The 23,389-nt window shown below is 39.4% G+C and overlaps 1 long non-coding RNA gene across 2 annotated transcripts in view; it reads left to right on the forward strand.

Moving 5' to 3' along the window:
* The window catches only part of LOC125643802 (uncharacterized), an 86,194-nt gene that overhangs the window by 44,355 nt on the left and 18,450 nt on the right, over positions 1 to 23,389 (forward strand). The gene's annotated exons all lie outside the window — the stretch shown is intronic.

Below are 23,389 nucleotides of genomic sequence, written 5' to 3' on the forward strand. Positions count from 1 at the left end.
ATTTTAAACCTCATTTATGAACATTAAAATCAAAAGGTTATGTCATGTCTTTTTGGACATATATTTGCATATGGGCTGAATTATTTCTAATGTTTTTGCCATCTTACTTTAACTCCCTCAGATGGCACAAATAACCATTCATAATTTTTTAAAGAATAAAATGTGAACCTAATATTGTAATTGGAAAAGTTTCAGTCAACAACAATCACAGCTCAGTTAAAACAGGATTAATATTTTTTAATGATGTAAGATAGACTGTACAGCATAAATTAAATTACTTAGCAATTGAAAATTATCTTTTGTAGTGCTAATGAAAAAATTAGGTCTCTATTCTGCCGGGCTGTGCAGAGGAGAACCCTGTATCCTGTTCCAAAGGGGTTCTGTCCATTTTTTAAGTGGTCCTAAAATCCTTAAACTGATGCTGTGCAGTGGACAAAGTGTCTCCCTTTCCAAGGTTCAGTGAATCAGTTACCCCAATATGTCAATATTGCTCACAGGAATGATTTAGGGGAGAATGCCCTGATCTTAGTGCATGGGGGGATGGGATGAATTCTTCCTAGACACTGTCAGAGGAGAAATATTAAAGGTGCGGTGGGACCTACAGGTGATTTCTCCAAGACTGATCTCCATTTCAGATCTAAGAACATAAGAACGACCATCCTGGGTCCATCTAGCCCACTATCCTGTCCTCTGACAGTGGTCAATGCCAGGTGCTTCAGAGGGAAAGAACAGAACAGGGTAATTATTGAGTAATCCATCCTCTGTAGTCCAGTCCCAGTTTCTGGCAGTTTAGGGACATGGAGAGCATGGGGTTGAATCTCTGACCATCTTGGCTAACAGCCATTGATAGACCTATCCTCCATAAATGTATCTAATTCTTATTTGAACCCAGTTACACTTTTGGCTTTCACAACATCCTCTGGCAACAAGTTCCACAGATTGATGGTGTGAATAAGTACATCCTTATGTTTGTTTTAAACCTGTTGCCTATTAATTTCATTGGGTGACCATTGGTTCCTGTGTTATGTGAAGGGGTAAATAACACCTCCTTATTCACTTTCTCCACCGCAGTCATAATTGTATAGCTCTTTATCATATTCCCCTCAGATGTCTCTTTCCTAAGCTGAACAGTCCCAGTCTATTTAATCACTCCTCATATGGAAGTTGATCCATACCTCTAAGCATTTTTGCTACCTTTGCACTTTTTCCAATTCTAATATATATATTTTTTTGAGATGAGGCAACCAGAACAGCACATAGTATTCAAGGTGTGGGTATAATATGGATTTAGATTGTGGCATTTTGACCTATATCTATCCCTTTTCTAATGGTTCCTGACATTCTTTTAGCTTTTTTGACTGCCACTGCACATTGAGCAGATGTTTGCAGAGCACTATCCACAATGACTCCAAGATCTCTTTCTTGACTGGTAACAGCTAATTAAGACCGCATCATTTTGTACTGATAGTTGGGATTATGTTTTCCAACATGAATTACTTTGCATTTATCAACATTGAATTTCATCTGCCATTTTATTGCCAGTCACCCAGTTTTGTGAAATCCTTTTGTAATTCTTTATAGTCCGCTTTGGACTTAACTATGTTGAGTAATTGTGTATTGTCTGAAAACTTTGCCACCTCACTGTTTACCTCTGTTTCCAGATCATTTATGAATATGTTGAACAGCACTGGTCCCAGTACATATCCTTGAGGGACTCTGCAATTTACCTGTCTCCTCTGTGAAAACTGTGCATTTATTCCTGCCCTCTGTTTCCTATCTCTTAACCAGTTACTGATCCATGAGAGGACCGTCTTTTATCTCATGACTATTTACTTTACTTAAGGGCTTTTTGTATGGGACCTTGTCAAAGGCTTTCTGAAAGTCCAGGTATACTGTATAAACTGAATCACCCTTGTCCACATGCTTGCTGAGCCTGTCAAAGAATTCTAATAGATTGGTGAGGCACGATTTCCCTTTACATGTGCCAAGTTGTCACTTTCCCAACATATTGTGTTTATCTATGGCTGAAAATTCTGTTCTTTGTGATTTCAGCTGGTTTGCCTGGTACTGAAGTTAGGCATGCCAGCCTGTAATTGCCAGGATCGCCTCTGGAACGTTTTAAAAAAACATGGCATTAATTAGTTATTCTCTAGTCATCTGGTACAGAAGCTGATTTAAGTGATAGTTAACATACTGCTGTTAGTAGTTTTGCAATTTCATATTTGAGTTCCTTCAGAACTCTTGGGTGAATGCCATCTGGTCCTGGTGACTTATTACTGTTTAATTTATCAATTGTTCCAAACCCTCCTCTACTGAAAACCTCAGTCTGGGACAGTTCCCCAGATTTGCCACCTAAAAAGAATGGCTTAGGTGTGGGAATCTCCCTCACATCCTCTGCAGTACAGACTGATCTCAGCCAAAAAGAGAGAGGGACTCAATGGGCCTAAGTTGTCCCTACTGCTCATAGTCCTTCAAACCACACATGCCTAGGGAGAAGGTGGAGGAGGCAGTGGGAATCCACCCTCTGAGGATCATGGGAGCATGCCATAACAGAGTAACAAAGTGGGAGGACCTCCAACTCTTCTCTAATAATTGGATATGTGGACTAAAGGCCCATCAATATTATTCAGCAATTGATCGAGTCCTGGTCATTCAAAAACAAACAAACAAAAACTATTGGAGCTTCATAAGGGGGTTCCCCTGGACCTGTGTTAGCTTTCTCAGCATGGTTGGTTCTAGGCAGAGGGTGGAGGGCAGGAAGGGAATGTGACTGGTTATGGAGCTGTGGCAGATGTGTGCAAGATGGGGAGCACATTTTCCTGCAATACCAATTCTCTGCTCTATGAGCAGCTCCACAATTCCCCAGTGCAGAACATACATGTATTTGTCTTTGCAGAGCAAACCAACCTTTCCTCTGGATAGGTCAGGCCACTGCTTAGCCAGCATCTGCGGTCATTCAGGGCTTATGTGGCCCAGATTGACCTGTATAATTTCAATTGGCTACAGCTTTTAATGCTGACATATGGCTATATTTCTACTCCAGATTTCTGTTGCAAAATAAACTGAGAGCAAAGCTCAAGTGGTTTCTGCATGTCACAAGAGCCTCCAATTTTTATTACAGTCTCTAGAATATTTTTATATTTGTTAATTAAAGTTATCCAAGGCCTATGATATAGGACATCCAATGTCGATTTTAAATTTTGTTTCTTTCCTTCTTTTCAGTAAATCCAAGGAACTTTTGCAGATATTTTCCTGCAGTTTTAGTGAATGCAATTTTTTTTCACTTTTCAAACTCAGTGTGAAATCATCTTCTGTGTCAATTTCTGGATCAATACTTTTCCATTATGATCCCTGACTTTCACCCAGCTGCAGAGATGGAACAGTCATTAATCTCACACTTTAGAACAAACTCATTGTAAAAATAGATATTGAAGCTATTTACTGCTCTGCTATGTAACTGCAGCACAGAAAAATATATCATGGCCATGTGGATTGTGAGATCTACAGTTCACAATCTCAATCCTATAGGCCTGAGTGTAATATCTAGAGTGGAGTGGGAGCTGTTTTCCATCTACCACCATAAATTTCTCTTCAAACTTTTTTCTGTATTTTCTCTTTTCACTGCTATTCTGCTGGGGCAGTAGACTCAAACCGTATCCTTCCAGGCTATATGTATTGGGCTCAAGTCTGCTTTTGCAGTTTTGCTCAGCTAGCGCGGAGGGGATTTGTAGATGCCTTAGGCAGACAGCTGGGGATTCCCCTAGCACAGTGGTCTCCAACCTTTTTACGCCCCAAATCACTTTTTGAATTTAAGGGCAACCCAGGATCTACCCCACCCCTTCCCCAAAGCCCCGCCCTGCTCACTCCATCCCTGCTTCTCTCCGTCGCTCACTCTCTCCCACCCTCACTCACTTTAACTGGCTGGGGTAGGGACTTGGGGTTTGGGAGGAGGTGCGGGCTCTGGGCTGGGGCAAAGGGGTTCGCAGTGTGGGAGAGGGCTCTGGGCTGAGCCTGGGGCAGGGGGTTGGGATGCAGGAGGGAGTGAGGGGTGCAAACTCTGGGAGGGAGTTTGGGTGCAAGAGGGGGCTGGGGCAGAGTGTTGGGGTGCAGGATGGGGTGTGGGCTCTGGGAGGAACTTTGGGTGCAGGAAGGGGCTTCAGGCTGGGACAGAATGTTGGGGTGCAGGAGGGGGTGTGGGGTGCTGGCTCTGAGAGGGATGTCAAGGCTGGGGCAGGGGCTTGGGGTGCAGGAGGGTGTATGGGGTGCTGGCTCAGGGAGGGGACTCAGGGCTGGGGGTTGAGGTGCGGCCTCCCGCCGGGTGGCACTTACCTTGGGTGGCTCCCAGTCAGCGGTGCAGTGAGTCTAAAGCAGGATCCCTGCCTACCCTGGCCCTACGCCACTTCCGGAAAGGGCCAATGCACCCCTGTGCCCCTGTAAGCTCTTCAGGGATGTCCTGAAGCTCAGCTGGATGTCCGAGACCCATTTCTATGTTTGTTATTTGTACTATTGCCGAAGAAATGGGAAAGTTTAAGTCAACAACAATCACACCTCAATTAAAAGAGGATTAATTTTTTTTATGGTCTAAGAAAGACACTACAGCATAAATAGGGGCCTCAAGCTGACATCAGGGCTCATTATGCTAGGCGCTGTACAAACGCAATGAGAGAGGATCCCTTCCCTGAAGAGCTTACAGTATAAATAGACACAACAAAGGTGGGAGCTGAAACAAAGGAACAAAGAGGGAAATGAAAGCTTGATATCTAATAGTAAAGCAAAGCCAGGAATAGAAACCAAGTTACTGGAACCCTGGTCCAGTCCAGTACCTCAACCGCTAGGCCACACTGCCTCCCCTATGCATTTTGTGCATCCTATTGCAACTGCCACCCATACTGTGTCACTCTCTGCAGTGAGAGACCACTGACTCAGTGAGACTAGAGACTGGATAACTGAGTTTCATAGAGAATGTTCCTTTGGCACAAGGTTGAGTCATATTTACAGGACAGCATGGGGAAAGCTGCCTCACTTCTGGAGGAGGGGAGGGAGAATTGTCTAATAATTAAAGCACAGACCTGGTAGTCTAAAGATTGGACTTCTGTTCCTGGCTCAGCAAGAGACTCTCAGTGGGACCTTGGACTGTATATAGCAGCTGTGGTCCAGTGTGTTGGGTCTAAGTTTCAGTAACTCTGTGGCCCGGATTCAGCAAGATACTTAAACATGTGTCTAAATTTAAGCAGATGAGTAATCTCTTTGGCTTCAGTGGGACTATTCACCTATGTCAAGTAAGGAAAAGCTTAAGTTCTTTGCTGAATCGGGGTTTATACTGGAAGGAAATTGTCATCATGACATGCTGAATAAACTACTTATACTCTTGCTTTTTAAACCAGCAAACTCTGACTTTTCTCCTTACCATACCACTACAGCCTATTGTGACACAGGAGAAAAATATGTCCTTAGATGTAAGCCTGCAGTTCCAGCTGGAATCATTTGAGTGGATGCATCATCATGAGCTTCCACTGGAGTCAGTGAGTGCTTTGTGGACAGGTCCTTACAAATCCTCTCCTATGCAAAACATTCTGTTATCCTTGTCATATTGACGATCACTTCAAACACTTCCCCTAGATGAAATCATTCTGCAAAGCCCTCTCCCTCCCACCTGCTCTCCCTGTCCCCCATTGGTTGACATAAGCTCATCATTAATTAGCTTCCAGTTCATCAGGAAGTGGTCCCCATTTTCTGGTTTTTTGTTTTATTTCATTTCCTTGACCATTTTGTTCACTCTTCATTGCTCTACTCCTGAGGAACATTTTCTCCCTGCCGTAATTACTGTAGTCCAGTTGTGTGAAGAATGTCTGCCTCCTCACATCCTTTTATCACACATACAAATGTACATAACGGATATTGTTTTACCTGAGTATTAGAGTAGGATAGGTGCCAAAACTGGCACTTCACATGTAAACATCGTCCCTCGGCCCGCGCTGCTTCCCGCAGCCCCCATTTTACTGCAGCGGCGAACCGCGGTCAGTGGGAGCCGCGATCGGCCGAACCTGCGGATGCGGCAGGTAAACAAACCGGCCCGGCCTGCCAGGGGCTTTCCCTGAACAAGCGGCATCCCAAGTTTGGGAAACACTGGTGTATACAATGTTGAACTTCCCCTAAAAAAATTCTCTCACTTGAAGAAAATACTTTAGTTTTTAAAAAATCTGTCACTGTATAATTAAATGACAGAGAAAGTAAATAACATCATTTCTAGACATGGACACAGTGCATGCACTAGCATATCAGGTTTAAAAAATAGCTGATGAAAGGATTTGTATAGCTCCTTGCTGCAGAGTTATATGTTTTAAGTACAGTACAGCTATGTACCTGCTCTAAATTGGCTGCCATTGTAATTAAAAGTATAAATGTTTCAAGCTGAATACATCCTATTAGTAAGATTTTAGGAAACAAAAATTTAATTTATTCACATTCGATATGGTCTGTAAATGCCACCATTATATGCCTTCCACTGGCCTTTGATTAGCTATGGATTAATAAAACTTTTATACCTTCTTTGTCAGCCTCATTTTGAACTCTGTTTTTGCATACTGTTACTATTAAATAAATGAATTAGTGTCCAGAAATGTGTCATGCATATTACCTAGCAGCAGGAAGCATAATACAGTGGTCAGCTCCCTGGGAGCATTATAAATCCTAACATGCTCAATAACCTGCTCATGTGGACCTATTAAAAGCTTGATGATTTAGTGAAGCAGTGTTTGTGCTTAACAATGGAATTTTAGTTAATTCATAACAATGTAAATCATCTCCAATTACAGTATTTGAATATTCACAGGAGCTATAGAGGGATATGTACTGTTGCCAGGCAAAAAATAAAGAGGCATTACAAAGGCTGACTGCAGTTTAGCACGCAGAAAGATTTTGGTAACTCCACATTAAATGAACGCCAGTGTTTATTGGTACAACTGCTTCTTTCTGTTTCAAAAAAGAAGTAGGGAGCCAAAGTGTAGAATAGGCAAAATGTTTGCTGGGATGAGGGCCTTCTGTGATCCCAAAGGACTCAAATGGGAATGATGATAGCACTGCTACAGAGCCAGCTGAGGAAGATTACACTGCTGTGGGTATTCAGATAGGGGCACATTTCAAAAGTGACTTAAGGTGGGATTTTCAAAGGTATTTAGACACCTAGTGGGATTTTCAAAAACACCTATGTGTATGAATGCCTAGGTGGTTTTGAAAATGCCACTAGATGCTTATCTGCATCTTTAGGAGCTTAAATATCTTTGAAAAATCTGTCCTCTAAGCACTTAAGAGCCTATGCCTCATTGAAAGTCAATGAGACTTAGCGGCTTGCCAGTGCATAAGTCAAATTTTTAAAACTGGGACTTAGGTTCCTAAGTCACTTAGACACTTTTGAAAATTTACCAACAGGGTGTTAAGGAGCTTTAAGCCTTAGTCCTTCAAACACTTACGCCTGGGCATAACTTTTGTGTATCAAAGATATGGGGAAGATAAACGTGTGCTTAAAGTTGAGCTTGTGCTGAGGGTTTGTAGGTTCTGAACCTTACCTATTGAAGTTTCTTCAATAAACTTATTGAACTTCTTTCAACTGAAAATTATGCTGTGTCCCTGTGGATAGAATGTAATGGGATTTGGTATAGTTACAGTCAACATATCTGAAAGTATTATATAACATGGCAAGTTAGAGACCAGTAGAAGAGTGACTGTGTAGGAGAACACAACAGCTGTTATGTGCTTGGCAAGAGCTCATCTGTAACTCTGGACTTTAGCACCTATTTTCTTGCGAAAGGGAAGATTGGCCAGGCCTGATCTCTTCGTTTGAAGAAGCACCACGTGAGCTATAGGTTCATATTACATTGTCAGCAGTAGAACTGGTCAAAACAATTTGAATGGAACAGTTTTCCTTCAGAAAATGCTGTTTTATCTAAGCTGAAGCATTTTGGTGGGAATGTGTTGATTTCTATGAAATCTGATGGCAAAATTTCAAAAACAGTTTAAATTAAAATGGTACTTTTCATTTAGACTTTGTTCCATTTCAATCTGACTTTGATTTGTTTGGACTTATCTTTAAATATCTTTTAATTCATTATATTCAATATATTATATTTGATGTAATTAATATTTTATGATGTTGTGACAAAATTGAACATGTGAATACCATAACTAGTTCACGGAGATGTCAGAATCACAGCCCATTTCTGTCGAGGGTTCCTTTTGAAAGCATTATCTAGCAGCCTCTGGTCTGTTACATTTCTCCTTTTGAATGCTATATTTCTAAGTACAGGATGGCAGGCTGCTGTGCACCAAATCAATAACAAAACTGAGCCACAAATGGCTTAGATCATCTTCAAGACTATTGCAGGTTTTAAAGGGTTTAGAGAATTTCCACCTGTTAAACTCTGGGGAATGTCAGGAGAAAGCTCCCATTGATAGCTCCTTCTGCCAGTCACTGGGAGCAGGAGGCTTTATCAGCAATAACCAAAACATTAGTGTCCAGCAAGTCTGGGTCCCTAATTTGAAGCACCTAGGGAACTGATGATTCCCACCACTCCATTTGAATTGGATTGATGAGTCCCACCACTCCATTTGAAGTTAATGGGAGCTTCAAATGCTCAGCACTGGAAATCAAACCCAAGATCTGTCCCAGAGGGCATGCAGAATTAGTGAACACTTTTTACAAAACTTTGGCCTAAGAGACTTGTAAATAACTCCTCCCTCCTTCCCTCTTCTTATTTATCCTCCTGATCTGGGGCAAAGGGATAGCTCAGTGGTTTGAGCATTGGCCTGCTAAACCCAGGGTTGTGAGTTTAATCCTTGAGGTGGACCATTTAGGTGTCTGGGGCAAAAATTGGGGATTAGTCCTGCTTTGAGCAGGGGGTTGGACTAGATGACCTTCTGAGGTCCCTTCCAACCCTGATATTCTATGATCTTCTATCACCCCTTATTCTAGCTCCAGTGTGAAAAACTGGGCCAAAAGAAGAATTGCAAGGATGTAATAATATCTCACATCTGCCTTCTAGCCAATGATTGGAGCAGGGGGAAAGAAAGGATAAACGTGGGTTATATATTGTACGTAAGGTATGCTAGATAGGTTACCTGACAGGATGTCTGTGCCCTGAACCCAGCAATCTACAGAGGGGGTTAGTGAGTTTCCCTTAAGAGGAAAAAGAACATCAACCTGCCCCAAAGGAAATATATGACCTGCCAGGCTTGGGAGGAAGGGCTAATAGGTGGGCCCAATTAGGGGAGCAAGCCTTTAAAAGGAAGTGTCTGGGGTGGGAGTAGCCCTTGTTTCTACAGAGGAACAAATGTTTTTGCTGAGAGAACTATTGAGCAGAAGTGCATGGAGAGTGACTGTTTTGGATTTGCAGGGCTGAGGCTAGAGAATGTCCCATGGAGAATCAAGGGGGGGTGTATAAGTTAAGTTTTCCAGGAGCTGCTAAATAATTCTATTTAATACCTGCAACTGTGTTGTGCTTGGACTCGGGTGACCCTGCTGGGGCTGCGGGAGCTTATAATCAAAGATGACATGGGTAAGTGAGAGAGCTCTTTTTCTTCCTTTGTGGTCTTTAATGCTGTGGTTCTCCTATAGTTTTTTCTCTTCCCCTCCCTCCCTTATCACAAGTTGTAGTACTAGTTAAGTATTCTCCCAGAAAGGGAGTGGGGGAGGAAATCCGCAATAATCCATACTTAGGGAATGAGAATGTTTGCCATGACTTTAAGAATAGCTGGATGACTAGTCTGTAACAATTTATTTGTGAAATCTGGTTTCACTTTCTGCTCACTGAACAATCATAAGCAGATTGCAAATTTATTCTCAAATCTTATAACTGTCTTTTCCTCAACTCTTTTTATAACTATGGAATCATTTCACACAGTGACGTGAATCTTCCCTAGTTAGAGATTTGCTATGTTAACTGAGCTGATTGGATGTGGTGAGACAGATAAATCACAAAGGCCCAGATCCACAGGCATTTGGATCTCCGTGGAAGTTAGGAGCCTTAATATCTTTGTGGGTCTGGGCCATCATTTTGTTTCTGTTTCCAGGTTGAGGGAGTTCTGTCTCAAATAAATGTGAGTTCATAATTCATTTTGTGAGAACTCCGTGTCATGTGCATAGGTAACTCAAGCATGCTATTAAATCTCAATTGATCAGACACTGAAGAAAGGAAATACAAAGGGGCTTATTCTGGCCAAAGCATATTCAATGAAATATTAATGGCAATGTTCTCAATACCTTTCCATTGTAAACGCTGAGTTATGCTTGATCACATAAGTAGTAGTGTTAAAAGTGAGAAAATAAATTGATAGACCATTACAAAGCATGGATTTAAGATATATATGGTGTTATTTTGTTACATTAGCAAGGATTTTATGTATGTACTGTACTAGTGCTCAACCTGCTGCCTTCTTGTCCATTTTATATTATCCATACAAGTTTTGTAATAAAAGTGGGGGAGGAAAAGGCAAGATAACTCAAAAGATAAAACCCCACCAAATCTCAAACACCCCCCCAACCCTTCCCCATGGGCTTCTCAGATGTGAAATTAGGCTGAACCTAAGCAGTTAAATAATGCTTCCCATTCTGCAAGCTTCCAGTGGCATTTCTGTTTCACGTGTGTCTCATGTTTCAGAATGAAACTTTTTTTAACTGAGCAGGCTGGACCACAATGTCCGTATCCTGAGGGACTATTTGAATGATTTAGAGACCCTACACATTAAGTACTTGAACTCTTTCAGCAGATCTATACCTGCCTATTTGAAGAGTATGGTAGGCAATATGGGCAGCCTTCATGTCTTCTAAAGGTGATGAAAATCTGGTGACTTTCCTATGCTCTGTACATGAAGGGACTTCAATAATATTTTTATTACCCTTTGGTTTTCATATTTACATATGAAGCCTTTGCTGCACAGCACTTTCCATATGCTATTAGCTTTCATCCTATGAAACTAACATATGTAATGCATCACTTTTACAAATATACACAATTTGAATATATACAAACGTACACAGAGTTAAATTATGCTTTGCATTTGCTTATAGTAAACACAGTATCTGCACTGCTGAAATGATTGTATTAATCTGGTCTATCAAAGGTGACATTGTTTTCTCACTTGTGACTTGCTCTCACTGAAGACTGGAAACAATGTATTGTATTCAGATTTGTTCACTTATTCTCTTAATCTCCAAGCTTGATTTTCAAGATCTCTTTATCAGCATAAATTCCCAGTCCAAAATATCTATTTTTTTTAAAGATGGGCAATTTGTTCCCACTAGCATAAGCAACAGATGTAGAGAAAACATATTTCATACTCAGTAGCATAATGCTAGCAAAATACCCCAAATATTGCTCTAGAGTATGCATGCTTGTATCTCTGCTCAGACATAGCACAAAGCAGAGGCAAATATAACCACAGTTTAATGCATATTTACAAGGTATCCCACACTCTCCTGTGCAGTGTAATGAGTGCCCAATGGGTAGTTTGTATCACTGTTAGAAGAGCACTGGTGGCAACACCAAATGAAACTAACATGCTAAAATATTGTAATCTACTCCACAGGGCACTGTTCTGCCAGAGATCAGCGCTTTAGAGATTTATTTTTTTCCTCCCAGAAAATGTTATTTATTCACATAAACGTCTGTAAAGAGACTGAGATGGACTTAAAATACCATGTTAAATGAGGCGGGATTGTGTCTCATGCAAAGAGACCTGGTGCAGAGGTAATATGGAGCATTGGGGAACTTCTTCGGGCTTTGTACTGTAGCTGTGATCCTGATCATATGCATAAATAGGCCTTTTTCAGAGTGGCTGACTTAATTCAGTCATCTTGATTGATAATTAGAACTGACAAAGAACAGATCAACACAAATCATAAGCACAAAAACATCTGGGACCCAGTTTAATGAGAATACCCCAAATCCTCTTTAGTAGTAATTGCACGGCATGCACAAAATAGGATTCACTCTTGTTTTTGCAAATGACACAAATTAACACATCATAAGATATGAATAATATGCTTATTTAACAAATGTTAAAGAATTTGTGCAAATGTTGCATTTGTTCAGTGGAATAATGCACTTCCTACCTAGCTTAGATTAAAAATGTTGCTGATCTATTTTTATGGTAGGATGTAGGGAGAAGGAATGTCAGCAGTGGCTAGAATTGAGACCACTATTAGCAGGTGCTCAGGTGTACAGTTGAACAGTCAAAACCTTAAGAACGTCTCTCTGCCTTTCTTGACCAGGGCTCGACTAGTCTGATATTGACAATAGTTGATAAAAACCCTTAGAAATTTGTTCTTATAACTTTTAAAAATTTCCCCCTTTATCCTAGGCTGGTTTCAAAAAATCCCATTACAATTTCTGAACAAAAGGTATTTACTGAAAGTGTTTGAATTTATTTATTTATTTTTTTCAGGAAAGCCTCAAAACAAAATGAATTGAAATTGTCATTTCAGTTTGTTTTTTGAAAACAAAAAAATAAAATAAAATTTTTGTTTAGCCATTTGTCCAATAGAATGAGTGATGTCTAAGGATTTTTCTTTTTCAGTTTTTCATGCCCCTTCCCCATCCTGTAACTGTTCAGAACTCCTCCACCTCGGAAATATGAAACTTTGTAACTCTGTCAAGCTTTAATTAAAAAAAAAAGGGGAGGAAATTTTGAAATGGTACTGTGGCGAAGTTACACTGCTATATTTTTATTTTTGTCACAGTAAATTTTTCAGAGATAAAGAAGTTTGGAAAGTTTACAGAACAGTGAGTGGTGGTGGGGAATGGTGGGGAGGGAAGCAAAAAGTTGCTGGGGAAGAACTCTCAATATCATTCTTTTTATTGCAGTCAGTGGCACAAATAAAAAAAAAAGGGGGAGGGGGGATTCTGATTTATTTTTTTAAACTGGCCTGAAATGAGAGTCTTAGTGCAAATCAACAGTTTTCATTTCTAAATTTCCCATTGAAAAAATAAAAAATGACACTTTTCCACAAATAATTTTTGGCAAAACCCCAACTTACCAGTGAGAAAAATTTTTAGGTGATAAACTTCTAACTCTGCTTAATCCATACTAATTTCATTTAAGGGATACAAAAATTATGACTTCACCAAAGTCACACAAGAAGTCTGGTAGAGTCAAGAATGGATCCAGGATATCCCAGCTCCTGGTCTTGTGCTGTAACTAGACTATGCTACGTCAACTGTAGCTTTCCCTGCCATCTTAAGTTTCTGTCAGCATTGACTTCAATGGGTACTGAGTATGCAAAACAGAAGGAATGGGCCTGCTGCCTGAAATATTAGAATCTGTGCTGTGTAATATTGGGGGCAGTCCTGCATTTCCTGTGAATCCAAAACTCACAGTGAAGTAAGATATATATTGTTGTCCGGTTATCCCAAAAGAAGAAAAGGAGACAGTTGATATGGTCAGGCCACAAATTTATTATTAGATGTCTGGGCCTACCCAGCAGATAAAAGTGTACAGTGCAGGTAACACTATGTTCATTCAATAACTACCGGGGGGAGGCTTTCACCAGCCCCTCCCCCTCTTTTCTATCCAGGTTCCCCATCCAGTCCATTGCTGGGACCTTACCATCCACCCCTGCTCATACAAGGGTTAGGGTGGGTTATAAGAAAGGGTTTTTTTTCCTCCCTGCCATACCAGTCATAGGAGCCCTGACCTGCACCCCTCCCCTTGCTCTGTTCCTTTAACCAGCACCTCCTTTTTAAGTTCTTTACCAGGCCATTTATTCTGCTCACTGGATCCCTTCCCTATGGAGTACCTGAACTGGACATCTGCTCCATATTTACCTCATGAGTTGCGACATATAGTCTAATTCCCTACACGCCTCACGTTAACAAAGCCTTCTCTGAATCCGCTATGGGGAAGGCAAACCTCCCCACCCCTCCAATGGGCCAATCTGGTGGTGAGGGAAAAATTCCTTCCCAGCCCCCCTAAAACGGAGCAGCTAGCATGATGCCCGGAGCATGTCCTGACCAAACCTGGTATTTTACCACTTAAAGGGGATGGAGGGTGGGTGTTGCCTCACCCGCTCCATGGAAAAGGGCTTCTCCTACCCAGGTTTGACCCTTTTCAACCCTTCCAGTCCCGGCCGAGGAGTCCGCATCGCCACGCTGACCCATTCCCCCTTTTGCAGCAGCTTCTGACCCCTCTTTTGCCTCTCCGTCAGCCCCCACTTGTAAAGCACTGTTCCCTTTCCTTCTGCTAGCCAGACAACAGCATCCCTGCTTTAAGGTGCAGTGCCATCAGTTTTATCATACGATATAACTTATGGGGTTTTGAGGTGCACAAGAAAAACAGGCTTTTATGAGGAACTTGCTCACAAGCTATCATAAGAATGAGGTGAAGAATTATAGTTTAGTCTTTAAGTTGTGGATTTCCGATGACTAGATCTTATTTAAGTTGCCAACTTGCCATTTTGTGTCATTATTTCCTTCTGGACAGTTTGGACTGCCCCAAGGTATGTGATCTGACTCACTTCTTGTATTTCTTTGCCTTCTAATGTAATGCTTGAGTTGGGAGTTGCTGGGGTTCTCATTAGATTAGTTTTTCATAACTTATTAAACACATCTAAGAATTATTTTTAAAAAGCATTAAAATAGGTAAATTTCTGCTCTGAAAGGTAGAAAAGGCAAAAGTGCTGCTTTTCTGTCCTTTGTTGTGATATGAAATTATCACATAGGGACTAAAACATGTAGAGGCAAAGACTTCATTTTGTCAGTATTAAGTACTCAGTAAGATCCACAAAAACATAACTCAGTGTCTTGCAGACTTAAAGCTGTTGGATACTGCAACAAAATCATATATGTGTTGGTTTTATTATTAACTCTAGCTTTGAATTAGAATTCCCTATATTACTGCTTGGAGCTAAACTCTGTTTACAAAACAGTATTTACACTTGACTAATTTTGCAGATCAAACTAATTAAATCAATTAAACTGGTGATTAACCAAATGAAGGCTGATTGCAAAAATTAGTGGGTTTATTTTGAAGGACTGGAAGTAAGCTAATTACTGCAGTGATTACTTGAACCTGGAGTACTCTAAATGTGGTATAAATTGAAACCTCATAGTGAATTAGATTGGGAATTCATTACAGTTTAAAACACTATTAATACTATTCAGGCTGCTACTCCTATGGGAAAATTTCACTCTGTATTTTGTATACTGATAAACAATCTTAGGCTGTGTCCTTTTGAATAAGATAACACTGTGCAGTTTCACATAATACAAAATTGTGATTCATGTTACAAGCGAAAAAATGTATCTTACCACTGAAGTATTGCCACCAAAACCGTTGATCAGTTTCTAAATATTGCATGATGGGAAAGGTAGTCCAATCAAGTACAAGTCAAATCATAATAAAACCTAGCTCTTCTAACTTCATCTGGCTACTATAATTGTCTCTGGGTTCATCCTTTCATTGTGCTTAATGTCACCGATTGTCAGCTTTGACAAAACCAAGAAATTAAGGGTCTGATTCTCTATCACCCTGCACCTTTGTATAATCATTGATCCTAGTGCAAAGAGACTGTAAGCTACCACCATGCTAAATTAGTAGCATTTTATACTCACTTTGCATCAGGTGCAACAGAGAATCAGGCCCTAGAAATGGAAATAGATCTACTGGGTCATCTACTCCATTCCCTTGCCAATGCAAGATTGCTCCCTGTAGTATACTTTCCGGTATATTTTGTTCCTTCGAGTAGCCAGTTAATAATGGAATATTTATGTATATGACTAATGAACTACAAATAATGTAGTTCTTCAGAGCACATCATCTGACAGAGTATGAATGAATTTGAGGAGGTACAAAACATTTTTCACTTATTAAAATATCAGATCTTTGGGATTTTACATTGGCTCCGTATGGATCATCTGGTATTTATGCTTCTTATGTACTCTAGGTTTTGTTGTTAGCTGCTGTTCTAAATATCTTTATTTTAAAGTTCTGTTGATCAGGAGGTAGCATTTCATTTAATTCGAGGTTTGAAAGAAGAGCTTTCAACAAACAGTACCTTTGCCAGCTTACACAGTAGATATGCTACAGTGTGTCTCCTCTGCAGTATCTCAGCAAACTAAGGGCAAATTCTGCTCTCATTCACACCCAGGGTAAATAGCTACTCCTGATATACACCATGTAATGGAGAGCAGATTCTGGCCCTTTTGTGCACTGTATCTGTGGTCCATCTTGTGAAAGATCCTATGGATTACACACCCTCTAAGATTCATGAAACCCACTTCCATTAGCTTTAAATTGAATTGTATCCAAGGACAGAACTGGGCTCCATGGGTTTTGCTGCTGGTAAAACATATTTTCCCATTAACAAAAGGTCTGATGACCAGCTGCTCTGGGGTTTTTCAGTTAGATTATAGACCAAACATCAAAGTTAATAACCTTTATCTATATTACAGCATCAAAGAGGGAAGGATAGGAAATCAAAGTGGTAAAAACTGATAGTTTAAAAAGATTATTTCTGCAGTTTGATAGATTACCAGCACTTTTTTTGTATATGAATTAAGCCCCAAAAGATATAAAAACTTGGAAGAGCATAAGTAGTTGAGGAGTCATTGACAATAGTACATAACAAATGGGTGTTTATGGACTCTGTAGTTAAGATTTTAGTCTCCAGAGCCACTTATATCAAACAGATACTCTCAATACACAGCTCTACCTCATCTAAGTGGCACCCAGTTTAACAGTAAACAATTATTTGGGGCTTTTCTCTTCCTTACTGGAATGAGTTGCTGTTTTGTATACTAATGTGGATCAGTTACCATCACATTAATCCCATAATTAGATAGATTGCTCACAGTATTCCTTCCTGAATATTTTATTGGTTTTAGAGAAGCAGCTAGACATTTTTATATTGAAGAAAATTTCTTTTAAGGGACTGGCCTGATTGTCTCCTGAGGGTTGGTGAGTTTATAGTTCTAATTAACTTCAGTGAATTAGGGGAGCTTAGCACCTTTACAACTAAAACTTATTATTCTGCTTTTAAAGCTTTTCTACAGGTCACTTGTGGACTGAAAACATAGTTCAGCTTTAAACATTTCCAGTTCACACTCACTTCTGGCACAGTCCTCACATTCTAGTTTTAACACAATACTTTTAAATAATTCCTGGTTACTTGTATTAATTCACTACTCGTGCTAGAATCTGCTGAATTTTTTTCATCTGTACATATCAGAGTTCGGAAGGGCCACAATTTCACTGGTTTCAAACCACATCCAATTTTGCATCCACAAGTATATGCATATAAGTTTTAATGCCCATAAAACTGTGCATATATCCATATTTATATAAAATAGTTGAGTCCCCAAGCTACCACTAGCATCTGTGTATAGAAGGTGATTCTTACAGTATTTCTAAAGCTGATCAAAACAAACAAGTATTAGAAATCTCATGGCAGGAAATTAATTCTCATAAAGTTTCTAGCCCCAGTGAGTTTGGTTATTCAGTTAATCATCCAAAAGTTTTGCATATTATCAGATCCAGTTTTTTTGATTAATCAATTATTGCTCACTTGGGTCTCAGTTTACTTCATTTTATATTCAATTAGCAGGAGTTTTGGACACTAGTGCATAGAGAGAAAGGGATCTAGAGATGATAGAAATATGAGTTGAAAATTACAGTCAGATTCAGTTGGGTGAGAAAAACTAGTTAAAACATATGGGGAAAATATTCAGAAAGATTTTCAGTAAGAGGAAGAAACAAAAAAACAGGAATGCTGAAAGGCTTGGAGGTAATAGTGGATAGCAAACTAGACAGGCATTTGCACAGCAGTATGAGTCTAGTCAACTGACAATTGAAGTCACTGGAAAGGCTCCCACCTCAAGTCCTGTCTAAACAAATCCAATTACAGGTTGCATATGTAGAGGCATCATGTAATGGAACACGGCAATAAATAGCCTCTCGGTGTGAGGCCCTCATGTGACTGAATCTGGAGTAGTGCATTTAATTCTGGGCACCTGATTAACAGATGCTTTCAAACTAAAGGACAATAAAGGGAAACAAAGTTAATCAGGTGGCTGTAGGGACTGATTTATGAAAAAAGATTAAAGGAAGATTATGAAAAAAGATTAAAGATGCTCAGTTTGACAAAGGTGACTAAAGCCTATGGAGATTGCGGTTGAGATATGCCTACAAATATTCAGAGGGTGTTAACAAGCAAGGAGAGCGTTACTTAAGAGTTAACAGTGTGTCTAATGAGAAGAAATGGGATAAATGTAAGAAAAAGAAAATTCATGTTAAGTATCAGGAAAAGCTTGTTTACAACAAGATCTTCTACGCTGTGGAATAATCTCTCAAGAAAATCAGTGGAAGTTCCACAACTTGGCCTATTTAAATCTAGAATGGGCAAAACACTAGCAAATCTATTGTCTGTACGGGCATGGGGATGGATTACATGCCCAGACAGGTATTTCCATCTCTCCGCTATGCAATGTCCTAGAATACTTACCGCATCAAAAGATCGAGCAGAGGCAAGAAGATAGATTCCCATTATGGTGAATCCCCTGTTTATATAGTCTAAATTGTATCTATGTTAAGTGAGGGTATCTCGCTAAGTAAGTTTTCTGAGAGAGGAAATGGAGATATGAGTATTCATTGAGAGTTTAGGATGACAACTAAATATCATCTCAGCGTGCTCCACTCCTCTCAGACAGAGTTTCTATTCCCACCTGATGTATGTTCTGCAAAAATATATGTAGATGGTCAAGTTTGTCTGCCAGTGCTACATGTGAAGTATAGGATGATATCCAATTTTGAGCTAAGTATCTCATCCTCCCTAAACTACTTTAGAAGCCGGCGGGGGTGGGGTGGGTGGTTATATAACCAAGAGTCTAGGAACAGTGCTTGTCCTATTCTGAATAACAGCAAAATGTGTAGGTTTCTCAGATTGCAAATTAATTAAAAATTTCTTGTGATGAAATTTCTTTTTTTCCCAAATAGACTTTAAAAAAGAACAAATTACCAGCATATATTGAAATGTAAGTTGAGGGACACTGGGTCAATTTCTGCCCTTGGTTCTACACATGCATTTATTTGAATCAGATTCCGATCTCTAGTGTACCCATATACACCCAGAGTGACTCCACTGAAGTTACTTGGTGTAACTGAGATGGGTTTGCCCTGTAATATTCATTTGTTTGGAAAAGTAGGTTGTTGAAGAAACGCATTCATTAGCAACACCACAAAGATCTGTGAAGTAGCTCCAGTAACCATGCATCGAGTAAAATTGGTTAAGAACAAGGTGTGTGCGTACTTAATAAATCCATCATGTAAAAAATGCATTATTTTCTCAAGGAGATTGCAATATTATTCAAAACGTGCTAAAGTGGGCAGGATATCCCAGGAGTAATTGTGAATTATGAGGTCATCGGGACCTCATTGCAAACTATTTGCAAAACTTAATTGGTGTAATAAATAAAATATGCATGCAAATTAGACTACTTTCTGAATTAAAGGAATCCATTATCCAGCATGGCTAAGATGCTCATCCAATGCTAGTATTAATATATAATTTAAGATATAGACACAGTTTATATTGATTTCAAATGAAGCCTAAGTTTCTAACTAACCAACTAAAGATATTTAATACATTTCATTCTATATTCTAAGAACTTACTGGCACTCCAGGTAATGTTAGGACAGTGATCTGGAGTTTATCCCACAAAAGTGGCAGTATATTTTTATATTTAATATAGAAGAAGGCGACGAAACAAATCACAATATGAATAGACCAGTTGCATGCTCTCCTGTGTAAAAACAGATTCATGCAGCACTGAAGGAAAAAATATTAATGGATGATGAAAGACTTTTCAAACTGTTATTTAATGGTGCATTTGGTATTCGTCTTAGAATTCTAGCTTTGAAAAGAACATCACTAATGAGTATAGCTGATTTCATCACCCTGGAAATAAAGTAGGGATTAACTAGTCATATAACTACTTTACATCGTAAAGAAAAATCTGAAAGAATCAGAGTGAAGAATCTCTTAGCGTAAATATAAATAGGTAAGCATAGAGAAATAGTTAACACACTCTGTCTAGCATTATTGCTAGACCCAGTAACACTGTCTAATCATCAACCCCCAAATCGAGTATTACATCTGCTTTTTTAAAGCAGCTGATTGAATGAATACAAATGTCTTGCTGTTGTCACTTGGGATAGCACTTGATATATCCCATTTTCTAGACTCTAATTATTCCATTTGTAGACATGAATGCCATTTAGATGTAAGCTAATTCAGCACGGTAACTCAATTAGATTTGTACTGACTAGGATTTATGAAACATCAATGGATTCTTGGTGAGACCAATGGGACTACTGGTTATTTATCCCTGAGTCTTACTGATACTGCCTCTCAGGAGCTCAATTAAACATGCCAGTGATGAAAATGTTTTCTAACAGTAGTCTTTCACAATTAGACAAAGATTTTTGTAAGGCTTGCCACATGTGTAGCAGGGGCACCATGTAATATGTAATGCAAAGATTTTATTTCAGTAGGTGATACAGTATCAGTGGTTCAGAATGATTCTCATGATTGCTATGTTGGATTAAAAAAAAAAAGATCCAGGAAGATTAAGAACTTAGAATCATAGAAATGTAGGGCTGGAAGGGACTGCAAGAAGTCATCAAGTCCAGTCTTCTGCCCTGTGGCAGGACCAAAGAAATCTAGCCTAGACCATCCCTGGCAGGTGTTTGTCCAACCAGTTTTTTAAAACATCCAGTGATGGGGATTTCAAAAACTCCCTTGGAAGCCTATATCCTTTTAGTTAGAGAATTTTTCCTAATATCTAACCTAAATCTCCCTTCCTGCATATTAAGCCCACTACTTCTTGTCCTACCTTCAGTGCACACAGAGAACAATTGGTCACTGTCCTCTTTATAACAGCCCTTAACATATTTGAAGACTGTTGTCAGGTCCCCCCTTAATCTTCTGTTCTAAAGACTAAACAAGCCCAGGTTTTTTTAACCTTTCCTCGTAGGTCAAGTTTTTAAAAAACTTTTTACCATTTTTGTTGTTCTCCTCTGGACTCTCTTTAATTAGTCCACATTTTTGCTGGAGTGTGGCATCCAAAATTGTACTCCAACTGAGGCCTCATCGGTGCTGAGTAGAACAGAACAATTTCCTCCTGCATCTTATGTACGCCATTGCTGTTAATATAACCCAGAATATTATCGTTTTTCACAGCTGTGTCACATTGTTGACTCACATTCAATTTGTGATACACTATATAACCCTGAGATCCTTTTCAGTAGTTCTACCACCTAGCTAGTTATTCCCCATTTTGTGGTTGTGCATATTCCCCATTTTGTCCTTCCTAAGTGAAGTACTTTTCACTTGTCTTTATCGAATTTGATTTTGTTAAATTCAGACCCATTCTCCAATTTATCAAGGTTGTTTTAATCATGTCTTCCAAAGTGCTTGCAACTCCTTCCAGCCTGGTGCCAGCTGCAAATTTTATAAGCATAGTCTCCACTCCATTATCCAGTCATTAATGAAAATATTGAATAGTAACATACAAAGAAGGAAAATAGCTTTGTTTTACCGATGACAATTCAAAATAATGTGAGGCTCTTGCTGAAATCAGTAAATAGGCTAGATGCTAAGGCTCGTCATCCTGCAAGTTGTGCTGTGTGGGCAGGCTTCTGCACCTATGCAGAGCCCCATTGAAGCCAGTGGATGCAGGGGCCTGTCTACTTATAACAGATGGCAGAATCAGACCTCAGTGTGAGTGCATTTTGGTGGTGTTTGTTGTATAGAGCTGGGCAAATAACACAAAGAAATCTCTTCTACTATTCACATTTTCAGACAAAAATTGGCTTGACTAGGCTCCATTTTCTAGAACATTTGCAGAAAAAGGGTTCACTGGCAGGAACGTTCCCTAAAATTGCAAAGTATAAGCAAATGCAACAGCATATTCAAATAAAACAAATTTCCTTTCGTAATCACTTATATTTCTGATTTTAATAGTTAACACTTATCTGATATGAGAAGAAAAATTTACCCCATAAACAACACATCCAGTGAAAACAGTTCAGATTTCTGATATTGGATGATTAAACACTCACAGTGAACTACTCACAAATTAGCTGCAGAGAGTCACTTACAGAAATTATTTAGCAAATTTCAAATAAAGCAATTCTGAAAGAGACAACATTCAATTAATTCTTTCTTAGTTACCAATTATGCAACTAGCTCTATTAAATATGCAAAATCACCTGCAGTCATTGACTTGTTAGTTTGGTTATGCCAACAAACTCTCATCCTCTGATTTAGAAGTAGAAGGTTGTCCTATCCAACAAATCCAAGTAACTTGTATCCCGTACTGTATTGTGGTAAACAAAGGAAGACTCATGAAATGCTAATGGATGTCAGTACTACAGAATGCTCCTGACTTTGCATCCAGGATGCATTGTTAGTAGGGCTGAAAATTTTATGTTAAAACTTTTGTGGATAGGAAACGGGGTTTTCAACAAAGTGAAAATTCTCAAAGTATCTGCTTTTTTGACTATTTTCAGATTTTTATCATTGGAAAACCACAACTGTGAAAAAATTTAATTGAAAAAACATTGTTTTTTCAGTTTTTTCCCCCGTTTCCAGTAAAAAGTTGAAAACATCAGTAAGGGGGAAAGAACATTTTCTGTTAGCCTCTTTACTACTTTGTTTACTGATTTTTTTCCACCTTGTTTTTCATGAGGAAATGATTTCGATATTTATACTTCTTCCCTGTTAAGAAAAATCTCTGTGTGGCGGCTCATATAGATTGCTAGAATGGGCTAGAAGTGATCTAAAAATGGGGAAAATTTAATTTGTTTTTTTGTCAAAATTTGCTGACTAGCTCAGGGATTATGATTCCTTCCTTGTTACAGTACCTGTGGAAACCAGAGAATCCCCATTGCTTATACAGTATGATGAAGCAACTGTGGTGGCAATAGGCAGAAGTGTGGTGGAGGGAACCTTCCATCTTCTAGGCATGGAGCAGCTCCTAGGATGATCTGTGGCAGCTGCACTGATCTTCTGGTGTGGGCTTTGAATCCCTTATGTTGCCCCTCTCCAGTGGAGTGAGAATGAGGGAATGATGCAGAGCTGACTCCCTCAGCCCTCTACAATCTGCAGGATGTTGTATCCCCTATATGCCACACACACACACACACCCCTTATCAATGGAAACACCGTGGCTTTGCTGAAAAAGGACTTTCCCAGGGGAGGGGACCTGAATTTGCTCCTATGCGAGTAACCAAAAATCCTACTCTGCTATTACCTAATAAAGAGGGAAAAGCAATGTTTACCGGGAAAACAAGAGCAATGTAACCTCTACTGCTGTGATCTTTGGGCTACAATCTAAGCTAG

This window comes from Caretta caretta, chromosome 10, assembly GCF_965140235.1.
Source record: "Caretta caretta isolate rCarCar2 chromosome 10, rCarCar1.hap1, whole genome shotgun sequence".
Lineage (NCBI taxonomy): Eukaryota > Metazoa > Chordata > Testudines > Cheloniidae > Caretta > Caretta caretta.